The sequence below is a fragment of the Hemiscyllium ocellatum genome, chromosome 10, assembly GCF_020745735.1.
Source record: "Hemiscyllium ocellatum isolate sHemOce1 chromosome 10, sHemOce1.pat.X.cur, whole genome shotgun sequence".
NCBI lineage: Eukaryota > Metazoa > Chordata > Chondrichthyes > Orectolobiformes > Hemiscylliidae > Hemiscyllium > Hemiscyllium ocellatum.
The window spans coordinates 75,662,117-75,681,621 of record NC_083410.1 but is presented as its reverse complement, the minus strand read 5'-3'; the positions used below and the strand labels follow the sequence as shown (position 1 = coordinate 75,681,621).

At 44.6% G+C, this 19,505-nt stretch overlaps 1 protein-coding gene across 1 annotated transcript in view; it reads left to right on the top strand.

Moving 5' to 3' along the window:
• LOC132819564 (zinc finger protein 292-like) overlaps positions 1 to 19,505 on the top strand; it is a 199,920-nt gene that overhangs the window by 107,384 nt on the left and 73,031 nt on the right. The gene's annotated exons all lie outside the window — the stretch shown is intronic.

Sequence of the window (19,505 nt, the reverse complement as noted above, 5' to 3'; positions counted from 1 at the left end):
TCCCCGCTGACTTCATTTGTGGGAAGTGCACCCAACTCCAGCTCCTCAAACTGCATTAGGGAACTGGAGCTGAATGAACTTCAGATTATTTGGGAGGTGGAGGGATTTATTGAGAGGAGTTATAGGGAGATAGTCACAGCTCAGGTACAAGAAAAAGGCAGGGGTTACATTCAGGGGATGGAAAGGGAATCTGCAGACAGAACAGGGATCCCCTGTGGCCGTTCCCCTCAATAACAAGTATACTATTTTGGATACTGTTGTGGGGGTGACTTATCAGGGTAAGCCATGGGGTAGAGATATATGGCACAGAATCTGTCCCTGTTGCTCAAAAGGGAAGGGGAGAGAGGAGCAGAGCATTAGTTGGGGACTCTGTAGTTAAGGGGATAGATAGGAGGTTCTTTGGGAATGAGAGAGACTCAGTTGGTGTGTTGCCTCTCAGGTGTCAGGGTTCATGATGTCTCAGATCGTGTTTTCAGGATCCTCGAGGGGGATGGGGAGCATCCCCAAGTCGTGGTCCACATAAGCACCAACAACATAAGTAGGAAAAAGGATGAGGATTTAAGGCAGAAATTCAGGAAGCTAGGGTGGAAGCTTAAAGCTAGAACAAATAGTTGTCATCTCTGGTTTGTTGCCCGTGCCACAGGCGAGGAATAGGGAGGGCAAGGAGTTGAACATGTGGCTACAGGGATAGTGCAGGATGGAGGGCTTCAGATACCTGAAGGTCAGAAATATGGCTTCGGTGTTTTAAGAGTGCACCGGCAAGCAGGGAGGTGGTTTGAAGTGTGTCTACTTCTAACATCAGGAGCTTCCGGAATAAGGTGGGTGAACTTGCCGTATGGGTTGGTACCTGGGACTTTGTTGTTGTAGCCGTTTCAGAGACATGGATAGAGCAGGGACAGGAACGGTTGTTGCAGTTTCCGGGATTTAATGTTGCAGAACAGAACATGGTAAAAGAGGAGGAGTTGTGCCATTTAGTTAAGGACAGTGTTATGTTAGCAGAAAAGACACTTGAGCACTCATCTACTGAAGTGGTAAAGGCTGAGGTTAGAAACCGGAAAGGAGAGGTCACCCTGTTGGGAGTTTTCTATAGATCTCTGAGTAGTTACAGAAATGTAGAGGAAAGGATTGCTAAGATGATTCCGAATAGAAGTGAGAGTAATGGGGTAGTTATGGGGGATTTGAACTTTACAGTATTTTCAGTCAACATTTGTAGTTTGAGTACTTTGGATAGAATCATAGAGATGTACATCATGGAAACAGACCCTTCAGTCCAACCCATCCATGCTGACCAGATATCCCAACCAGATATCCCAATCCAATCTAGTTCCACCTGCCAGCACCCAGCCCAAATTCCGCCAAACCTTTCCTGTTCATATACCCATCCAAATACCTCTTAAATGTTGCAATTGTACCAACCTCCACCACTCCTCTTGCAGCTTATTCTATACACGTACTACCCTTTTGCAGGCAAAAATTGCCCCCTGTGTCTCTTTTATATCTTTCCTCTCTCACTGTAAACCTATGCCCTCTAGTTCTGGACTCCCCGACCCCAGGGAAAAGACTTTGTTTATTTTATCCATGCCCCTCATAATTTTGTAAACCTCTAAGGTCACCTCTCGGCCTCCGCTCCAAGGAAAACTGCCCTAACTTGTTCTGCCTCTCTTTATAGCTCAAAACCTCCAACCCTGGCAATGTCGTTATAAATCTTTTCTGAATCTTTTTCAAGTTTCGCAACATGTTTCTAGTAGGAAGGAGACCAGAATTGCACGCAGTGTTCCAACAGTGGCCTAACTAATGTCCTGTACAGCCGCAACCCGGTTCTTCCTCCTTCCCAAGATCCACAAGCCTGACCACCCTGGCCAACCCATTGTCTCAGCATGCTCCTGCCCCACTGAACCTACCTCGACACTGCCCTATCCCCCAATCCAGGAACTCCCCACATACGTTCGAGACATCACCCACGTCTTCCACCTCCTCCAAAACTTCAGTTTCTCCGGCCCCAATGCCTCCTCTTCACCATGGATATCCAATCCCTCTACACTTCTATCCGCCATGAGCCTTCCGTTTTTTTCCTACCTCCTCCGTTTTTTTTCCCCTCCTGACATCCCCAACTGTACCCTTCCTCCGACACACACTCGTTTGGCCGGACTGGTCCTCGCCCTTAACAATTTCTCCTTCGAATCCTCCCACTTCCTCCAGACCAAAGGGGTAGCCATGGGCACATGTATGGGCCCCAGCTATGCCTGTCTCTTTGTTGGCTACGTAGAACAGTCAATCTTCCGTAATTACACCGGCACCACTCCCTACCTCTTCCCCGGCTACGTTGATGACTGCATTGGCACCACCTCATGCTCCCACGAGAGGTTGAGCAATTCATCAACTTCACCAACACATTCACCCTGACCTTACACATTTGCAGCTGTGGAGATGCTGCCTGGCCTGCTGTGCTTTGACCAGCAACACATTTGCAGCTGTGATCTCCAGCATCTGCAGACCTCATTTTTTACTCGAAGATTTTAACCTACTGCGAATCCTCTTACAAGGATGCCTTCCTTGAAGAAGCTCTCTTCCTCCCTCTACAAGGATTTCAGTGAGTCCCTCTCTCACTGCACCCCCCAGGTCGTCATCTCTGCACAGAAACCTCCTTCCACCTATCCCACCTCCATCGCCCCTCCCCCTAGTCCCTCCTCCCTACCTTTTATCTTAGCCTGCTTGGCTCTCTCTCTCATTCCTGATGAAGGGCTTATGCTCGAAACGTCGAATTCTCTATTCCTGAGATGCTGCCTGGCCTGCTGTGCTTTGACCAGCAACACATTTGCAGCTTAAATTTACCTGAACCATCTCTGACACCTCTCTCCCCTTCCTGGACCCTTCCATCTCCATTAATGACGACCGACTTGACACTGACATTTTTTTAGAAACCCACCGACTCCCACAGCTACCTGGATTACACCTCTTCCCACCCTACGTCTTGTAAAAATGCCATCCCATATTCCTAATTCCTCCGCCTCTGCCGTATCTGTTCCCAGGAGGACCAGTTCCACCACAGAACACACCAGATGGCCGCCTCCTTTAGAGACCGCATTTTCCCTTCCCACGTGGTTAAAAATGCCCTCCTACGCATCTTGTCCACATCCCGCACCTCTGCCCTCAGACCCCACCCCTCCAACCGTAACAAGGACAGAACACCCCTGATGCTCACCTTCCAGCCTAAACCAAATCATCTGCCGACATTTCCCCCACCTCCAAAAAGACCCCACCACCAGGGATATATTTCCCTCCCCACCCCTTTCCACTTTCCGCAAAGGCTGTTCCCTCCGTGACTACCTGGTCAGGCCCACGCCCCCCCCCCCCCCCCCCCCCCCCCCCCCACAACCCACCCTCCCATCCTGGCACTTTTCCCTGCCACCGCAGGAACTGTAAAACCTGCGCCCACACCACCTCCCTCACCTCCATCTAAGGCCCTAAAGTTGCCTTCCACATCCATCAAAGTTTTACCTGCACATCCACTAATATCATTTATTATATCCGTTGCTCCCAATACGGTCTCCTCTACATTGGGCAGACTGGACGCCTCCTAGCAGAGCGCTTTAGGGATCATCTCCGGATACCCGCACCAATCAACCACACCGCCCTGTGGCCCAACATTTCAACTCCTCCTCCCACTCTGCCGAGGACATGGAGGTCCTGGGCCTCTAACTGCTGCTCCCTCACCACTAGATGCCTGGAGGAAGAACGCCTCATCTTCCGCCTCAGAACACTTCAACCCCAGGGCATCAATGTGGACTTCAACAGTTTTCTCATTTCCCCTTCCCCCACCTCACCCTTGTTCCAAACTTCCAGCTCAGCACTGTCCCCATGACTTGTCCTACCTGCCTATCTTCTTTTCCACCTATCCACTCCACCCTCCTCCCTGACCTTCATCCCCTCCCCCACTCACCTATTGTACTCCATGCTACTTTCTCCCCACCCCCACCCTCCTCTAGCATGTCTCTCCACCCTTCAGGCTCTCTGCCTTTATTCCTGATGAAGGGCTTTTGCCCAAAACATTGATTTTTGCTGCTCCTCGGATGCTGCCTGAACTGCTGTGCTCTTCCAGCACCACTAATCCAAAATCCTGTACTCAATACTCTGACCAATAAAAGCGAGCATACCAAACGCTTGTTCACTGTCCTATCTACCGCAACTCCACTTTCAAGGAGCTATGAACCTGCACTCCAAGGTCTCTTTGTTCAGCAACACTCCCTAGGACCTTACCATTTAAGTGTATAAGTCTGGCTAAGATTTGTTTTCCCAAAATGCAGCACCTTTGCATTTATCTGAATTAGACTTTATCTGCCACTTCTCAGCCCATTGGCCCATCTGGTCCAGATCCTGTTGTAATCTGAAGTAACCCTCTTTGCTGTCTACTACGCCTCCAACTTTGGTGTCATCTGCAAACTTACTAGCTGCGCCTCTTATGCTCGCATCCAAATCATTTATATAAATGACAAAAAGTAGAGGACCCAGCACCGATCCTTGTGCCAATGCACTGGTCACAGGCCTCCAATCTGAAAAACAACTCTCTACCATCACCCTCTGTCTTCTACCTTTTGAGTCAGTTCTGCATCCAAATGGCTAGATCTCCCTGTATTCCATGAGAGCTAACCTTGCTAACTAGTCTCCCATGGGGAACCTTGTTGACCGCCTTACTGAAGTCCATATAGATCACATTTACTGCTCTGCTCTCATCAATCATCTTTGTTACTACTTCAAAAAACTCTCAAATTTGTAAGACATGATTTCCCACTCTCAAAGCCATGTTGACTATCCCTAATCATGTACATCCAGTCCCTCAGGATTCCCTCCAACAACTTGTCCACCACTGACGTCAGGCTCACTGGTCTGGAGTTCCTTGGCTTGTCCTTAACAGTTGTCTTAAGCAGTGGCACCACGTTTGCCAACCTCCTGTCTTCTGGCACCTCACCTGTGACTATCGATACAGATTTCTCAGCAAACAGCCCAACAATCACTTCTCCAGCTTCCCACAGAGTTCTAGGGTGCACCTAATCAGATCCTGGGGATTTATCCACCTTTTATGCGTTTCAAGACATCCAGCACTTCCTCCTCTGTAATCTGGACATTTTGGAAGGTGTCACCATCTATTTCCTTACTTTCTATATCTATCTTATTCTCCTCTAAATATACTCCCATTAGAGAGGTGGTAGATATTCTTACTCTACTCTGACCTACTTTTTAAATTCCTGCCTAACTCTCTGTAATCACCTTTCAGAATCTCAATCTTTTCCTTTCCTCTGTCCACATTGGAACCAATGACAATGACCTCTTGCTGGCCCTTCTTCTGCACCCTCTGAGACATCCTTGATCCTGGCACCAGGGATGGGTTAGTTTTTATCCAATGTGTGCAGGATGGTTTCCTGACACAATATGTAAACAGGCGAACAAAGGGTGAGGTCACATCTAATTTGCAATTGGATAATGAACCCAGCCAGATGTGAGATTTGGAGGTCAGTGAGCACTTTCGGTAGTGACTGTTATGTTTACTCTAGTGATGGAAAGGGATAGGTATATAAAGCAGGGCAAGAGCTATAACTGGGGGAAAGGCAATTATAATGCAATTAGGGAAGATTTAGAATGGGCAAGGAAACTGCAGGGATGGGCACAATTGAAATGTGGGGCATATTCGAGAAACAGCCACTGCATTTCCTGTCAGACAGGGAGGAAGTGGTCGAATGAGGGAGCCATGGTTTACCAGGTAATGTTGGAAAAGGTTACGAGAGGATTTATGATATCTAGAAAGGAACAAGTTGAGTAGGGATGAAGGGTAGGTCAAGCCTCTCAAATTGTATTGAGTTCTTTTGAGAAGGTGACCAAACAGGTGGATGAGGCTGAAGCGGTTGAAGTGGTGTATGAGTATTTCAGTAAGGCTTTTGCTCAGGTTCCCCATGATTGTGTAAATGAGCCGAGACAGGAGTGTCCATGTGCATAGATCCCTGATAGTTGCCACCCGGGTTGACAGGGTTGTTAAGAAGGCATACGGTGTGTTTGCTTTTATTGGTAGAGGGATTGAGTTTCGGAGCCACAAGGTCATGTTGCATCTGGACAAAATTCTGGTATGGCCACACTTGGAGTATTGCGTACAGTGCTGGTCACCATGTGATAGGAATGATGTGGAAGCTTTGGAAAGGGTTCAGAGGCAATTTACTAGAAAGAAGGTCTTGTGAGAAAAGGCTTGAGGGTCTTGAGGTTGTTTTTTGTTAGAGAAGAAAGTTTGAGAGGTGACTTAATAGAGACAGATGATCAGAGGGTTAAATAGGGTGGACAGTGAGAGCCTTTTTCCTCTGATTGTGATGTCCAACACGAGGAGACATAGCTTTGAATTGAGGGGTGATAGAAACAGGACAGATGTCAAAGGTAGTTTCTTTACTCTGAGATTAGGAGTGTGGAATGCACTGCCTGTCACTGTAGTAGACATGCCAACTTTAAGAGCATTTAAATAGTCATTAGATAAACACATGGATGAAAATGGAATAATGTAGTACATATAGGCTTCAGATTGGTTCCACAGTTCAGCAAAACATTGCAGGCCAAAGATGCTGTAAATGTTCTATGTTCTGTATTTCATGAAACCATCATACAGCTTATGGCTCTTTGTTTTATTTTTCAATTCTTTCATGGAATATGGCTATCACTCACTAGGTTAGCATTTGATGCCATTCCAATTTTGCTTATTCAATCACGGGATGTGGGCTACACTGGCCATGTCAGCATTTATTGCCCTATTAATCATTAAGGAGGTCATGATGAGCTGCCATCTAAAACCACTGCAGTCCATATGCTGTAGTAAGTACACAATGCTGTTTGGGTCAAATCCTAGAATTCTCTACCTACGTCGCTGAAACAAACCCATATGTTTCCAAGTCGGGGTGGGAGTCAGTTGATGGGAACCCTGGTGCTGTTCCCATATATTTGCTTATGTTTCTGGGTGGTAATGTTTATGGGCTTAGAAGGTGCTGTGTGGTGAATTTCTGCAGCACATCTTGCAGATGATACATGCTGCTGTAATTGCATCACTACTGGAGTGACTGGAGGCACATCTACAGCAATCAAGTGGGCTGCTGTGCCCTTAATGATGTCTGCTTCATGTTAGTGGGGATTATTCCATCTCACTCCTAATTGGACAGGCTCTGGGAGACAGGAACTGAATTATTTGCTGCAGTATTCCCGGCCACTGACTTGGTCTTGTAGCCACTGTTTAAAAAGCTCATCCACTTCAGGTTCTGTACAGTGATAACCCAGGATGTTGATAGTGGAGGGCTTGAGTGGTGGTTAGATTGCATATTATTGGAGTTGGACATGTCTGGCATTTGTGACCTGAATGTTACTTGCCATTTGTCAGGTCAAACCAGGATAGAACATAGAACATTTTACAGAGTAGTATAGGCCCTCCGCCCCTCAATGGTTCCATAGGTCAGCGGAACAATCTGAAGCCCATGTAACCTACACTATTCCATTCTCGTCCACGTACCTATCCTATGACCATTTAAATGGTCATTGGATGTTGCCAGGTCTTGTGTTTGGAAATGGACTGCTTCAAGTTTTGAAGAATTGCAAATGTTGTTGAACGTTATGCAAACACTAGTGAATGTCCGCAATTCTGACCTTGTGATGTAAGGAAATTTGTTGATGAAGCAGCTAATGATAGTTGGGCTGAGGACAGTGCCCTGAGGAACTGGGCTCTTGTGGTACAGTTATAGTGTCCTGACCTGCAAGCCAAAAAGGTTGAGTTCAGGTTGTTTGAGATTTATAAGAAAATCCTCTTCAGGGTAGACTTTTCTAATCAATCTTAAGAATGCCCTGGAGTTGAGATGACTGACTTTCAACAACCACAAGAATCTCCAATATTCCATAATAACTCCCTCCATTGAGGAGTTTTCCCTGATCCTCATTGACAGCAGTTTTGCTAGGGTCTCCATGATGCCACATGGTTAAATGTGGCCTTGATGACAGGTTATCACTCTCATTTTGCCTCTGGATTTCAGCTCTTGTCCATGTTTGAACCAAAATCATGCTAAGGTCATAAGCTGAATGATTGATTTTAATGGAACCCAAAATGGGGGAATAGTGAGCAGATTATTGCTGTGTAATGACACCTTCCATATCTTAACTGATTGAAAGTAACTGATGGGATGGTAATTGACCAGGTTAGACTTGTCCTGCTTTTTCTGCACAGCATTCCCAATGCCAATGCTGTAACTGTGTGCTGGAACAGCTTGGCAAGGGGTGTGGCGTGTTCTGAAGCACTCCAGTATTATTGTTGGAATATTATCCATGCTCATAGCCTTTGTCTCCAGTGCTTGTTATCAAATGGAGTGGAGTGAATTGATTTGGCACTTCTGTGTAGGACCTTGTGGAGGAGGTAGAGATGGAACATCCACTCAGCACTGCATTAGCCTCATTTCTTGTGTTGATGCACTGGACTCTCCAATCACCTGAGGATGAGGATATTTGTGGAGCCACTTCTGCAACACTCCAAAGGAGAGAGCTCCGTGCACATTCTCATTCACTGTATGGTGGGAAGGCCCTGCACGTCAATTACCGCCTTAAGATTGATGCAGTTTATATGGTCTTGTCTTCCTGCTCTTGATGCTAGATAACTGTCATTGATTGAACGTAGTTTGTTCTTGCATAGGTAGTGTTTCTTCACAAATGAAATGTGAAGTACTTTGGTGACAGTTCCATATTTCCTTTTGTTGCTAACCATTTCATAACCATTCCACTGCTACCAGTGGGCTTGCAAGAACTTTCATGTAAATCTGTGGCTTTGCAAATCCTTGATTTTAAAGGTAGTTGCCATCCAGTGGCTTAACACTCGTGATAAAGACAGAATGGACTCATTTGATTAGAAGATTTGGCCTTCCATAGAGCTGGCCACACTCAGTACAACAAAAAAGCAGTTGCAATGACTGCAATGTCAACTGCCATTCTGACAGATTAGATTAGATGACTTGGTGTGGAAACAGGCCCTTCGGCCCAACAAGTCCACACCGACCCGCCGAAGTGCAAACCACCCATACCCCTACATTTACCCCTTACCTAACACTATGGGCAATTTAGCATGGCCAATTCACCTGACCCACACATCTTTTGGACTGTGGGAGGAAACCGGAGCACCCGGAGGAAACCCACGCAGACACTGGGAGAACGTGCAAACTCCACAGTCAGTCGCCTGAGGCGGGCATTGAACCCAGGTCTCTGGCGCTGTGAGGCAGTAGTGCTAACCACTGTGCCACCATGCTGCCCACCAGACTGAGGTGGAGAGCTTCATTCTCTCTGAAGTTAAGATTGTCCTTCTTGGAAGGACGCATTGCATTGAATGCATATTGCTACTAATCAGAGAATCTGCTATTCAGTAACCTCAAGGATACAGCATGCAAATTCAGCTGAGCTTTTAAGAGGCTGTACCATCTGTAAACTTTCACTAATGCCTGTCTTCAATATCTATTCTTGTTCATTGCTGAAGTGAGTACATGCCTTGCAGGTCTGCCACAAGTGCTGTGAAGTTACACTTAGAAGGATTTAGCTCCTCCTCTGACTCCTGCAAGAGTGAACTGTCAGAAATAAAAGACATGGATCAATAACAAAGATAAGGATGTTGCAAGTTATTATGAAGATGGTCACACTATACTAATATTGATGTCAAATCAATATGACTGCCATGTGTTAGTGGTCACTGATTATTTCATTCTCAGTGGATAACTGGGAGCTAGCTACCTTTTTTTTCCTTATCGCAGACAGTAAGCAGCAACGAATTTCCACTAAGTCCATATCACCTTTACACTTATGGGCTCAAATGTATGGAGCCCCTATTCTGTTTCTATTCTCATTTACTTAGTCTATGTTCTCATAGACTTTTACAGCATAAAATGAAGTCCATCTCATATCTGTACCACTTTACAGTGCTCTGACACTAATTCCATTTTGTAACTTCTAATACATAATGCTGGAGGCCAGGGCAACACCAGTGAATATCTAAATATTGCTCACTGTTTTAAGAGTTTCTGAATTGACCACTCTTTCAGGCAGTGAGTTCCAAACACTCACTACCTTCTGGGTGAAAACCTATCCCTCAGCATTTCTCTTGCATCCTTCTAATTTGATTTTATTATTGTCATGTACTGAGACACAGTGAAAAGTATTGTATGGCATGTTAACCAGACAAATCATACCTTACATAAGTACATCAGGTAATAGAACAGAATATAAAATATAGTTACAGCTACAGAGAAAGATCAACTCTAATATGAGGTCCATTCATAAGTCTAACGGCAGGGAAGAAGCTGTTCTTTAAATCTGTTGATCATGTTTTCAAACTTTATATCTTCAGCCTAATTTGAAGAGAGTATAACTGGGCTGGAAGGGGCCTTTGGCTGCTTTCTCCAGGCAACAGGAATTGCTTAAGTCAATACCACCCAGGTTATTGACCTCTACTCGTGGAAATAGTGCCTTTCTATCCATCCTATTTGTGACCCTCAATCTTGCGCAGATCGTATTCAGGGCCTCAGTGACACCATACCCAGAGTACTGTGTGCAGTCTTGGTCTCCCTACCTAGGAGAGGACCACTAACAAAGGTACAACAAACATTCACTGGGCTGATGCCAGGACTGTCATCTATGATTGTTCACTACATTCTCAAATTATAACTGGTCTAGACAGATTATATGCAAGGAAGATATTTCCCTTACATAGACCTCATCAAATGCTACCTTCATCACACACTTGGTTACAAAAAGATTTAATCAAATTTGTCAAACGCAACTTGACCTTAACATTGCTATGCTGACTAACCCTGATCAATCCATGTTTTTTTCAAGTTTCAAGTTTTTGAGATTAGACCTGAATTTTCCTGGTCTATCCCTTTTTCTTTCTTAATGTTGTTCCATTATTAGTAATTTGGCTTCTGGCATTTCTCCTGTTGCCAGAGAGAATTTAAATATGACTGCCAGTACTTCTGATACCTCTCCTTTGTCTCCATCAACAGCCTGGGCTACATCTCACTGGCCTTTGTTTATCCACTTAAGGCAGCTAAACCCACTGATATTTCTTTCTGTCACCAGGGCAGCACAGTGCATCAGTTGTCAGCACTGTTGCCTCACAGTGCCAGGGATTCGGGTTTGATCCACTCTCAGAATGCTGGCTGTGTGGAATTTGCATATTCTCCCTGTGTCTATATGGGTTTCTTCCAGGTGCTCTGGTTTGCTCCCACATTCCAAGGATTTGGAGGTTAGGTAGATTTGCCATGGGAAATGCAGGATTATAGGGATAGGGTAGATGTTATGGGTCTGGGTAGGACCCCTCTTCGGAGGGTCGGTGTGGAATGATGGGCTAAATGGCCTACTTCCACACTGTAGGGATTCTACGAATTTTTCTCATTTTTCATAGTTGCTCACCAGCAATTGCCAAGACTAGCAGCTTAATGTGTCAGGGTACAAGTGCTTTAGGTGGAATGGAGGTGATTGGAGGGGAGAGGGAGTTGCAGTTTTGATTAAGGCAAGTATCACAGCAGTAGTCAGAGATGAAATGACTGAAGGATCATCCAGTGAGGCTTTGTGGGTGGAGCTAAGATGTAAAAAGGGGACGGTGCTGTGTAATTAGAGTTATATATTTTCCTTCAAATAGTCAAAATGGGAATTAGAGGAACAAAAATACAAAGACACTGGAGAGACCTGCAGGAGCATCAGGATTGTGAAGAATTTTCCTAACATAGACCGGAACTGCAAGAGCATTAAGGGCTTAGATGGGGTGGAATTTGTGTGTTCAGGAAAGTTTTGTCAAGCAGTACGTAGTGGATCGTACTCAGGAAGGGGCAAAAGCCCTCCCTCACTTCCCTCCAAGGCCCCAAGGGATCCTTCCATATCCGCCACAAGTTCACCTGTACCTCCACCCACATCCTCTATTGCATCCGCTGCACCCGATGTGGCCTCCTCTACATTGGGGAGACGGGCCGCTTACTTGCAGAACGCTTCAGAGAACACCTCAGGGACGCCCGGACCAACCAACCCAACCACCCCGTGGCTCAACACTTTAACTCTCCCTCCCACTCCACCGAGGACATGCAGGTCCTTGGACTCCTCCACCGGCAAAACATAACAACATGACGGTTGAAGGAAGAACGCCTCATCTTCTGCCTGGGAACCCTCCAACCACAAGGGATGAACTCTGATTTCTCCAGTTTCCTCATTTTCTCCCCCCCCCCCACCTTGTCTCAGTCGGTTCCCTCAACTCAGCACCGCCCTCCCAACCTGCAATCTTCTTCCTAACCTCTCCGCCCCCACCCCACTCCGGCCTATCACCCTCACCTTGACCTCCTTCCACCTATCACATCTCCATCGCCCCTCCCCCAAATCCCTCCTCCCTACCTTTTATCTTAGCCTGCCTGGCACTCTCTCCTCATTCCTGATGAAGGGCTTATGCCCGAAACGTCGAATTTCCTATTCCTTGGATGCTGCCTGACTTGCTGTGCTTTAACCAGCAACACATTTTCAACTGTGATCTCCAGCATCTGCAGACCTCATTTTTTACCCAAGGGGCAAAAGCCGGCCTATTTTTGGGAAATAGGGGAGTACAGGTGATTGATGTGATGTTGGAGTATTTTGGGACCAGTGACCATAATTCTATTAATTTTTTAAAAAATTATGGAAAGGGACAAAATAGGTCTACAGGTTAAAGTTGTGAATTGGAGTAAGGCAAATTTTGCTGGAATTGGGGATTAAGTGTAGCTTGCAGGAAAGGGACCTCCAACAAGTGGGAGGCCTTTAAAAGTGAGATAGCAAGAGTTCAAGGTCTATATGTTACTATGAGAGTGAAGGGCAGGGTTGGTAGGTCTAGGGAACCCTGGATGACCAGTGGTATTGAGGCTTTGGGCAAAAAAAAGGCATGGCTTAGGTACAGGCAGATGGAATCAAGAGAATCCTCTGAGATATATAGAGGATACAGGAGTTTATTGAAGGAGGAAATCAGGAGGGTGAAAAGGGGGCACGAGATAGCCTTGGCTGAGAAGATTAGGGTGAATCCAAAGTATATTAAAGGTGGTGAAAAAACTGGAAAGAGAATAGGGCTCCTCACCAAGTGGGCATGTTATGTGTAGAACTGCAGCATATAGGTAAGGTTCTCAATAAATATTTCTCCTGTGTTTATCATGGAGAAAGACATGAAGACTTAGGAACTTGGGGAAGTTAGTGGTGATGTTGTGGGGACAGTCCATATCACAGTAGAGGAGTTGTTGAAATTGTATTGGAATTGTTGTATTGGAATGTGTGAGGGTGGATAAATCTCCTGGTCCTGACTGGATATATCCAACTTCACTGCAAGAGGTTAGAGAAGAAATTGTGGGAATCCTGCCTAATATTTTTACACTATTAGCCACGGGTGAGGTCCCGGAAGAATGGGGAGTAGCAAATATGCCATTATTCAAGAGGGGTTGCAAACAAATGCTCGGGACTATAGACCTTTAAACTTAACATGTAGTGGGTAAGTTAGTTCTGAAGATTCAGAGATAAAAATGCATGTATTTGGAAAGACAGGGCTTGACGAGGAATGGTCAGCATGGCTTTGTGTGTATGAGATCATCCTTCAGAAATGCATTAGAGTTCTTCGGAGAAGTGACCAGGAAGGTGGACAAGGGTAGGGTGATAGGCATAGTATGTATGGATTTCAGGAAAGTCTTTTGATAAGTTCCACATGGTCAGCTGCTCTGGAAGGTTAAATCACGTGGAATCTAGGATCAGCTGGTAAATTGGATACCAAAATTGGCTCGATAGTAGGAAGCAAAGGGCAATAGTGAAAGGATGCATGTTGGACGGAAACCTGTGACTAGCGGTGTGCCTCGGATTGGTGCTGCGCCCACTGCTGTTTCTTATCTACATCAATGATTTGGATCGGAATGTACAACGCATGATTAGTAAGTTTGCTGATGGCACTAAAATAGGTGGTATCGTAGACAGTGAGAAATTGCAGCAGGATCTTGGTCAGCAAGGGGAGTGGGCCAACAAATGCCAAATGCAATTTAATATAGATAACTGAGGATTTTGGAAAGTCAAATCAAGGTAGGAGTTTCATGATGAATGGTAGGGCCTTAAGGAGTGCAGTGGAAAAGAGAGATCTTGGAGTTCAGGTGCATGATTCTCTAAAAGTGGAGTCACAGATAGGGCAGTGAAGATGACTTTTGACGCATTGACCTTCATTATCAGGATATTGAGTATAGAAGTTGGGAAGTTATGCTGCAGTTAAACAGGACGTTGGTGAGGCCACACTACCTGGTGAGTATTCTGTTCAGTTTTGGTCACCTTGCTATAGAAAAGATGTTGTTAAGATTAGATTACTTAGTGTGAAAACAGGCCCTTCGGCCCAACCAGTCCACACCGACCCGCCGAAGCGCAACCCACCCATACCCCTACATTTACCCCTTATCTAACACTACGGGCAATTTAGCGTGGCCAATTCACCTGACTTGCACATCTTTGTGACTGTGGGAGGAAACCGGAGTACCCGGAGGAAACCCATGCAGACACGGGGAGAATGTGCAAACTCCACACAGTCAGTCGCCTGAGTCGGGAATTGAACCCGGGTCTCTGGTGCTGTGAGGCAGCAGTGCTAACCACTGTGCCACCGTGCCGCCCGATTGGCAAGAGTGCAGAAGAAATTTACAAGGATGTTGCCAGGATGAAATGGTGAGTTATAGGGAGAGTTGGACAAGCTAGGATTTTTTTCTTGAGAGCAGAGGAGATTGAGGAGGGACCTTTTTTAGAGAGATGTATAAGATCATTCGAGATATGGATAGGGAGAATGCACTTCATCTTTTTCCCAGGGCATCAGTTTAAGGTAAGAGGGGAAAGAATAAATGGTAACCTGAACGCAATTGTTTTGCAGGGTGGTATGCATAATGAATGAACTAGCAGATGCGGTTGAGGTGGGTACATTAACAACACTTAAAAGGCATTTGGAGACACGTAGATAGGGAAGATTTAGCAGGATATGGGACAAGTGCAGGAAAATGGGTTCAGCATGGATGGACATTTTGTTTGGCATGGACCAGTTTGGGCCAAAGTCATCCATGCTGTATGACTCGCCCTAATATCTATGTCTGCACGATTCCTCTTTATTATGAAGACATAATTAATTGTTTTGATGATTGTACCCACTCTTTTCAGGGCCCCATGCAGGCTATTTATATGGTCCCTGATGAATCCTTCTCTTCCCCAAGTTAATTTGTTTTACTTTTTAATAGGTCTTCAAAAAAATACATATGTTGGTGTTACTTTATTCTACACATCAGTTCTTACACACGCAACGTTTGCTTTCCATCTGTCTCGCTCTGTCCCCAGTCCTTTTCAAATTTGTATTCCTATAGGGACTCTGTCATTTTGAACTCTTGGTATCTGCCATTACTAGCTTTTTTTTTCTTAATCCTAATTTTGTGTCCCTTTACATCCAGATTTTCCATTCTAGGTTTCACTTTTATTCTTTTGTGGCAATGTATTTTTTCTGCTATCTCTCTAGTTCCTCCTCAAATGCCTTCCATGAAGTTTAATTTGCAAGTTGCTGCTCCTTCGGCCAAATTTGTATCTTAGTTGAAATTAGACTTTTGCCATCTGTATATGAGCCATCCTTGCCTATTTCTGTAATATCCTAAATCTTGTTTGGATCAGTATTTCCAAAGTGCAGTCCTACTGAACACGCCTTCCATCTTCTAGCTTCGTTTCCAAATATTAGATCCAGAACTGCCCCTCTGACTTTTTACATTTTTGGCTTAAAAAGTATTTCCCTCTCTGAGGGTATGTAGTTTAAGAACTTTGCTCCCTTGCACACTAAACTATCACAGTTAACATTGGAGTTGCTGAAATCTTCCACTACTGTACATTCTTGCACTCTTCTGAAATTTAAGTGGGCTGGGGTGGAGGGGTTGCAGTGGAATTGTCAGTTAGGAATTGCGCTAGTGTCCTCAGTTGCTATCATTTTGTTATCTACTACTAAGCATTTTCCTTAATATACGTATAGGAAGTGGATTAAATGTCTATAAATGGAAATTTTTTTCTTTCTTCTTCTCCCGTACCTTCAAGTACAGAACAAGCAAGTAGAACATACAAACATAGAAACAGAAGTTGACCATGAGCCATGGAGCTTACTCCACATTCAAATAAGATCATAGTTGATATGTATTTCAAATTTTACATTCCCATCTACTGATAACCTTTGATTCCGTTGCTTAACAAGAATATGTCTAACCTTTTAAAATATTTAATTATTCCACTTACACCACCTGAGTCAGAGTTCCAAAGTTGCATGATACTCTTTGCACAATTATCATATCTGCCCTGAAAGGGCAACCTTAGTTCTTAAAAATTGTTCTCTGCCCCATCTACCTGGTTCTGGGCTGACCCAGAAGAGAAAACATCATTTCCACATCCACTTTGTCAAGGGCATAGAGGATTATATATTTCAATCAAGTCATCCCTCATTCTTGTAACTTGCAGTGAAACCAAGCTGAGCCTGTGCAATCTATCTTATAAGACAACCTGCTCATTCCAGGTAACCACAGAGTAAATCAGTGAACTACCTCTAATGCATTTATATCCTGGAGGTTGTATTTCACAAGGACCAGGAAAGTGAAACAGGCTGAAAATGCCATGTGAAGTAGAAACTTTGACTGAAGCTATAGTGGCAAAGAGTGAAGCCATGATAGTCTTATCAGACCACAGGGCTGTTCAGATTTGAGAGAGGTGACATGGGTACTTTAATCTGAGGGTCATCACACTTTAGGCAAAGGACAAGGTTGAGAAAGACCGTCCTTCGTCATAATCTCAACTGGTGCAGGAATTAAACTTTTGAACTTATATAACTTAGACACAAGTAAAATGAGAAATCGTGATGTGAATTTCAAAAGAAGTTAGAAAAAAATGATAAAGTTCATTTGGTCTCTGAATTTTTTTATGATGCTTTTGCATCACTCTGCATCACAAACCTAGTGGCCACGCTCCCTCCACTTTTTTTTTGCAGGTAAATTCCACATTGCTGAAACTTTGAAATAGTTTCTTCTCCTCCCTTGGGACTTGACTATATTTGGATCCATGGCCTGTATTGACCCACTTGCTAGCAGGATCGGCCTGACCATCTGATGGAATTAGTGATGAGTGTTCAGACTTTCACCAGCGTTCGGTGTGTAGAAATCATGGGAGCTAAAACCATTTTATATAAGATATTTGCCAGGGGATTTTCCTCTTTCAATCGACAGAGGTAAAATGCCTGGAACCGTGCATGAATACCCCCCTGGCACTGACAGGCTTTTGTCAATTTTGGCTAGATACCCTACTCTTGAAATTTATTTTAGGATACACTCTCAATTACAGGCATGAATTGAAAGTAATGAGCAACAGAAGCTATTTTGTGAAAGCCTCACAGTAAACTTGCTGAAAGGTCATCTACTCCCCGTGCAAACTACCACTGCCTCACATGATGCCACCCCAGTTATTAACTAGCACTTGCCCATTGTTAATCCCTTCTGCATGAAATAATTGTCAATACACTGAACTTGATGCATTTGAAATGACTGGCCACTTCAAATCCATTCAGCAAACTTGCACAAAAACAAAATGCATTTGGAGACCAAATGAACTTTATCATTTTCGAGAAGTACCTTCACAATTCACATAATTTCTAATTTTTTAATTGTCACAGTATAGTTATGTAAACTCATAAAAACAATTGAAAGGCTTTGAATTTATTTTAAATAATGCTAAACTAAGACTTCACTTTGTCACTACAGACTGATGGGCCTTAAGATGTTTTCCTTCCACTATTGACCTCATAAGGGCCTGGCCTTGGCATTTCTACAAATCCCAGCTGGTTTATTTAACTGACTTTATTGTGTCCCTGCAGCCAGGACAGGAGGATGAAGCAACCATGGCTGTCAAGGGAATTAAGGCACCGCACAAAAGCAAAAAATGAAGCTTTTAATGCGGCGAAGGGTAGTGGGAAACCTACAAAGACCAACTGAGGACAGCGATTAAAGAAAGAAGGGGGGAGAAGATTTAAAAGGAGGGTAAGCTAGTCAGGACTATAACAAATTGCAAAAGTTTCTTTAGATATATAGAAGGGCAAGAGAGGCAAAAGTGGACATCAGGCCACTGGAGACGTCGTAGTGGGGAATTGAATAAGTACTTTGCATAGTCTTCACGGCAGAAGACATTAGTAATATTCAAATTTAAGAACGTTGAGGGGCAGAGATGACTATGCCATTGCCAAGGAGAAGGTGCTAGAAATACCGAATGGCCTGAAGCTGGATAAATCACCTGGATCAAATGGGCTACACCCCAGAGTTTTGAAGGAGACAGCTGAAGAGATAGTGGAGGCTTTAGTGGTGATCGTTCAGGAATTACTGGAGTCAGGAAGGGTCCCAGAAGACTGGAAAATCGCTAATGTGACCCCCCGGTTTAAGAAGGGAATAAGGCAAAGATGGGAAATTTATAGGCCGATTAACCAGACCTTGGTCATTTTGTAAGATTCTGGAGTATGTTGTGAAGAATGAGGTTTCTGAATACTTGGAAGCACGTAGTAGAATAGTGAAAGGTCAGCATGGTTTCATCAGGGGGAGGTCCTGCCTGACAAATTTGTTTGAATTCTTGAGGAGGTAATGAGCAGGTTAGATCAAGGAGAGCCAATGGATGTTATCTGTCTGGACTTCCAGAAGACCTTTGATAAGGTGTTGCACAGAAGGCTGCTGAGTAAGATAAGGATCCATGATGTAGAGGCAAGGTACTAGCATGGATAGAAGATTGGCTGTCTGGCAGAAGTCAGAGTGCGGATAAAAGGGTCCTTCTCAGGTTGGCAGGTGACCAATGGTATTCCACAAGGGTCAGTTCTGGGATCACCGTTTTTCATTTAATATACTAATAGTCTGGATGAAGGACCTGAATGCAATATGGCTAAATATTCCGATGGTACTAAGATCGGTAGAGGGACAGGTAGCACTGAGGAGGCGGGGAGGCTGCAGAAAAATCTAGGAGTGGGTGAAGAAGTGGCAGATAGAATGCAACGTGGGAAAGTGTGAGGTCATGCGTTTTGGTAGGAGGAATAGTGGCATGGACTGTATTATAATTGGGGAGAAAATTCTGAAATCTGGAGTGCAAAGAAACTGGAGTCCTAGTCCAGGTTTCTCTTGCAGTTTGAGTCAGTAGTTAGGGGGGGTGGGATGGGGGGGGGCGCGGAGACGGGGACAGGGACGACGGTGTGGGGAGGGAGTGGAATCTCATTGAAACTTACAGAAGGCTGGACAGAGTGGATGTTGGGAAGATGCTTCTATTGGCAAGAGAGATGAGGACCAGAGAGAACCGCTTCAGAGTAAAGAGAATACCCTTGAGATGAGGAGAAACTTCTTCAGCCAGAGTGGTGAATCTGTGGCATTCATTGCCACAGAAGGCTGTGGAGGCTAGGTCATTGAGCATGTTTA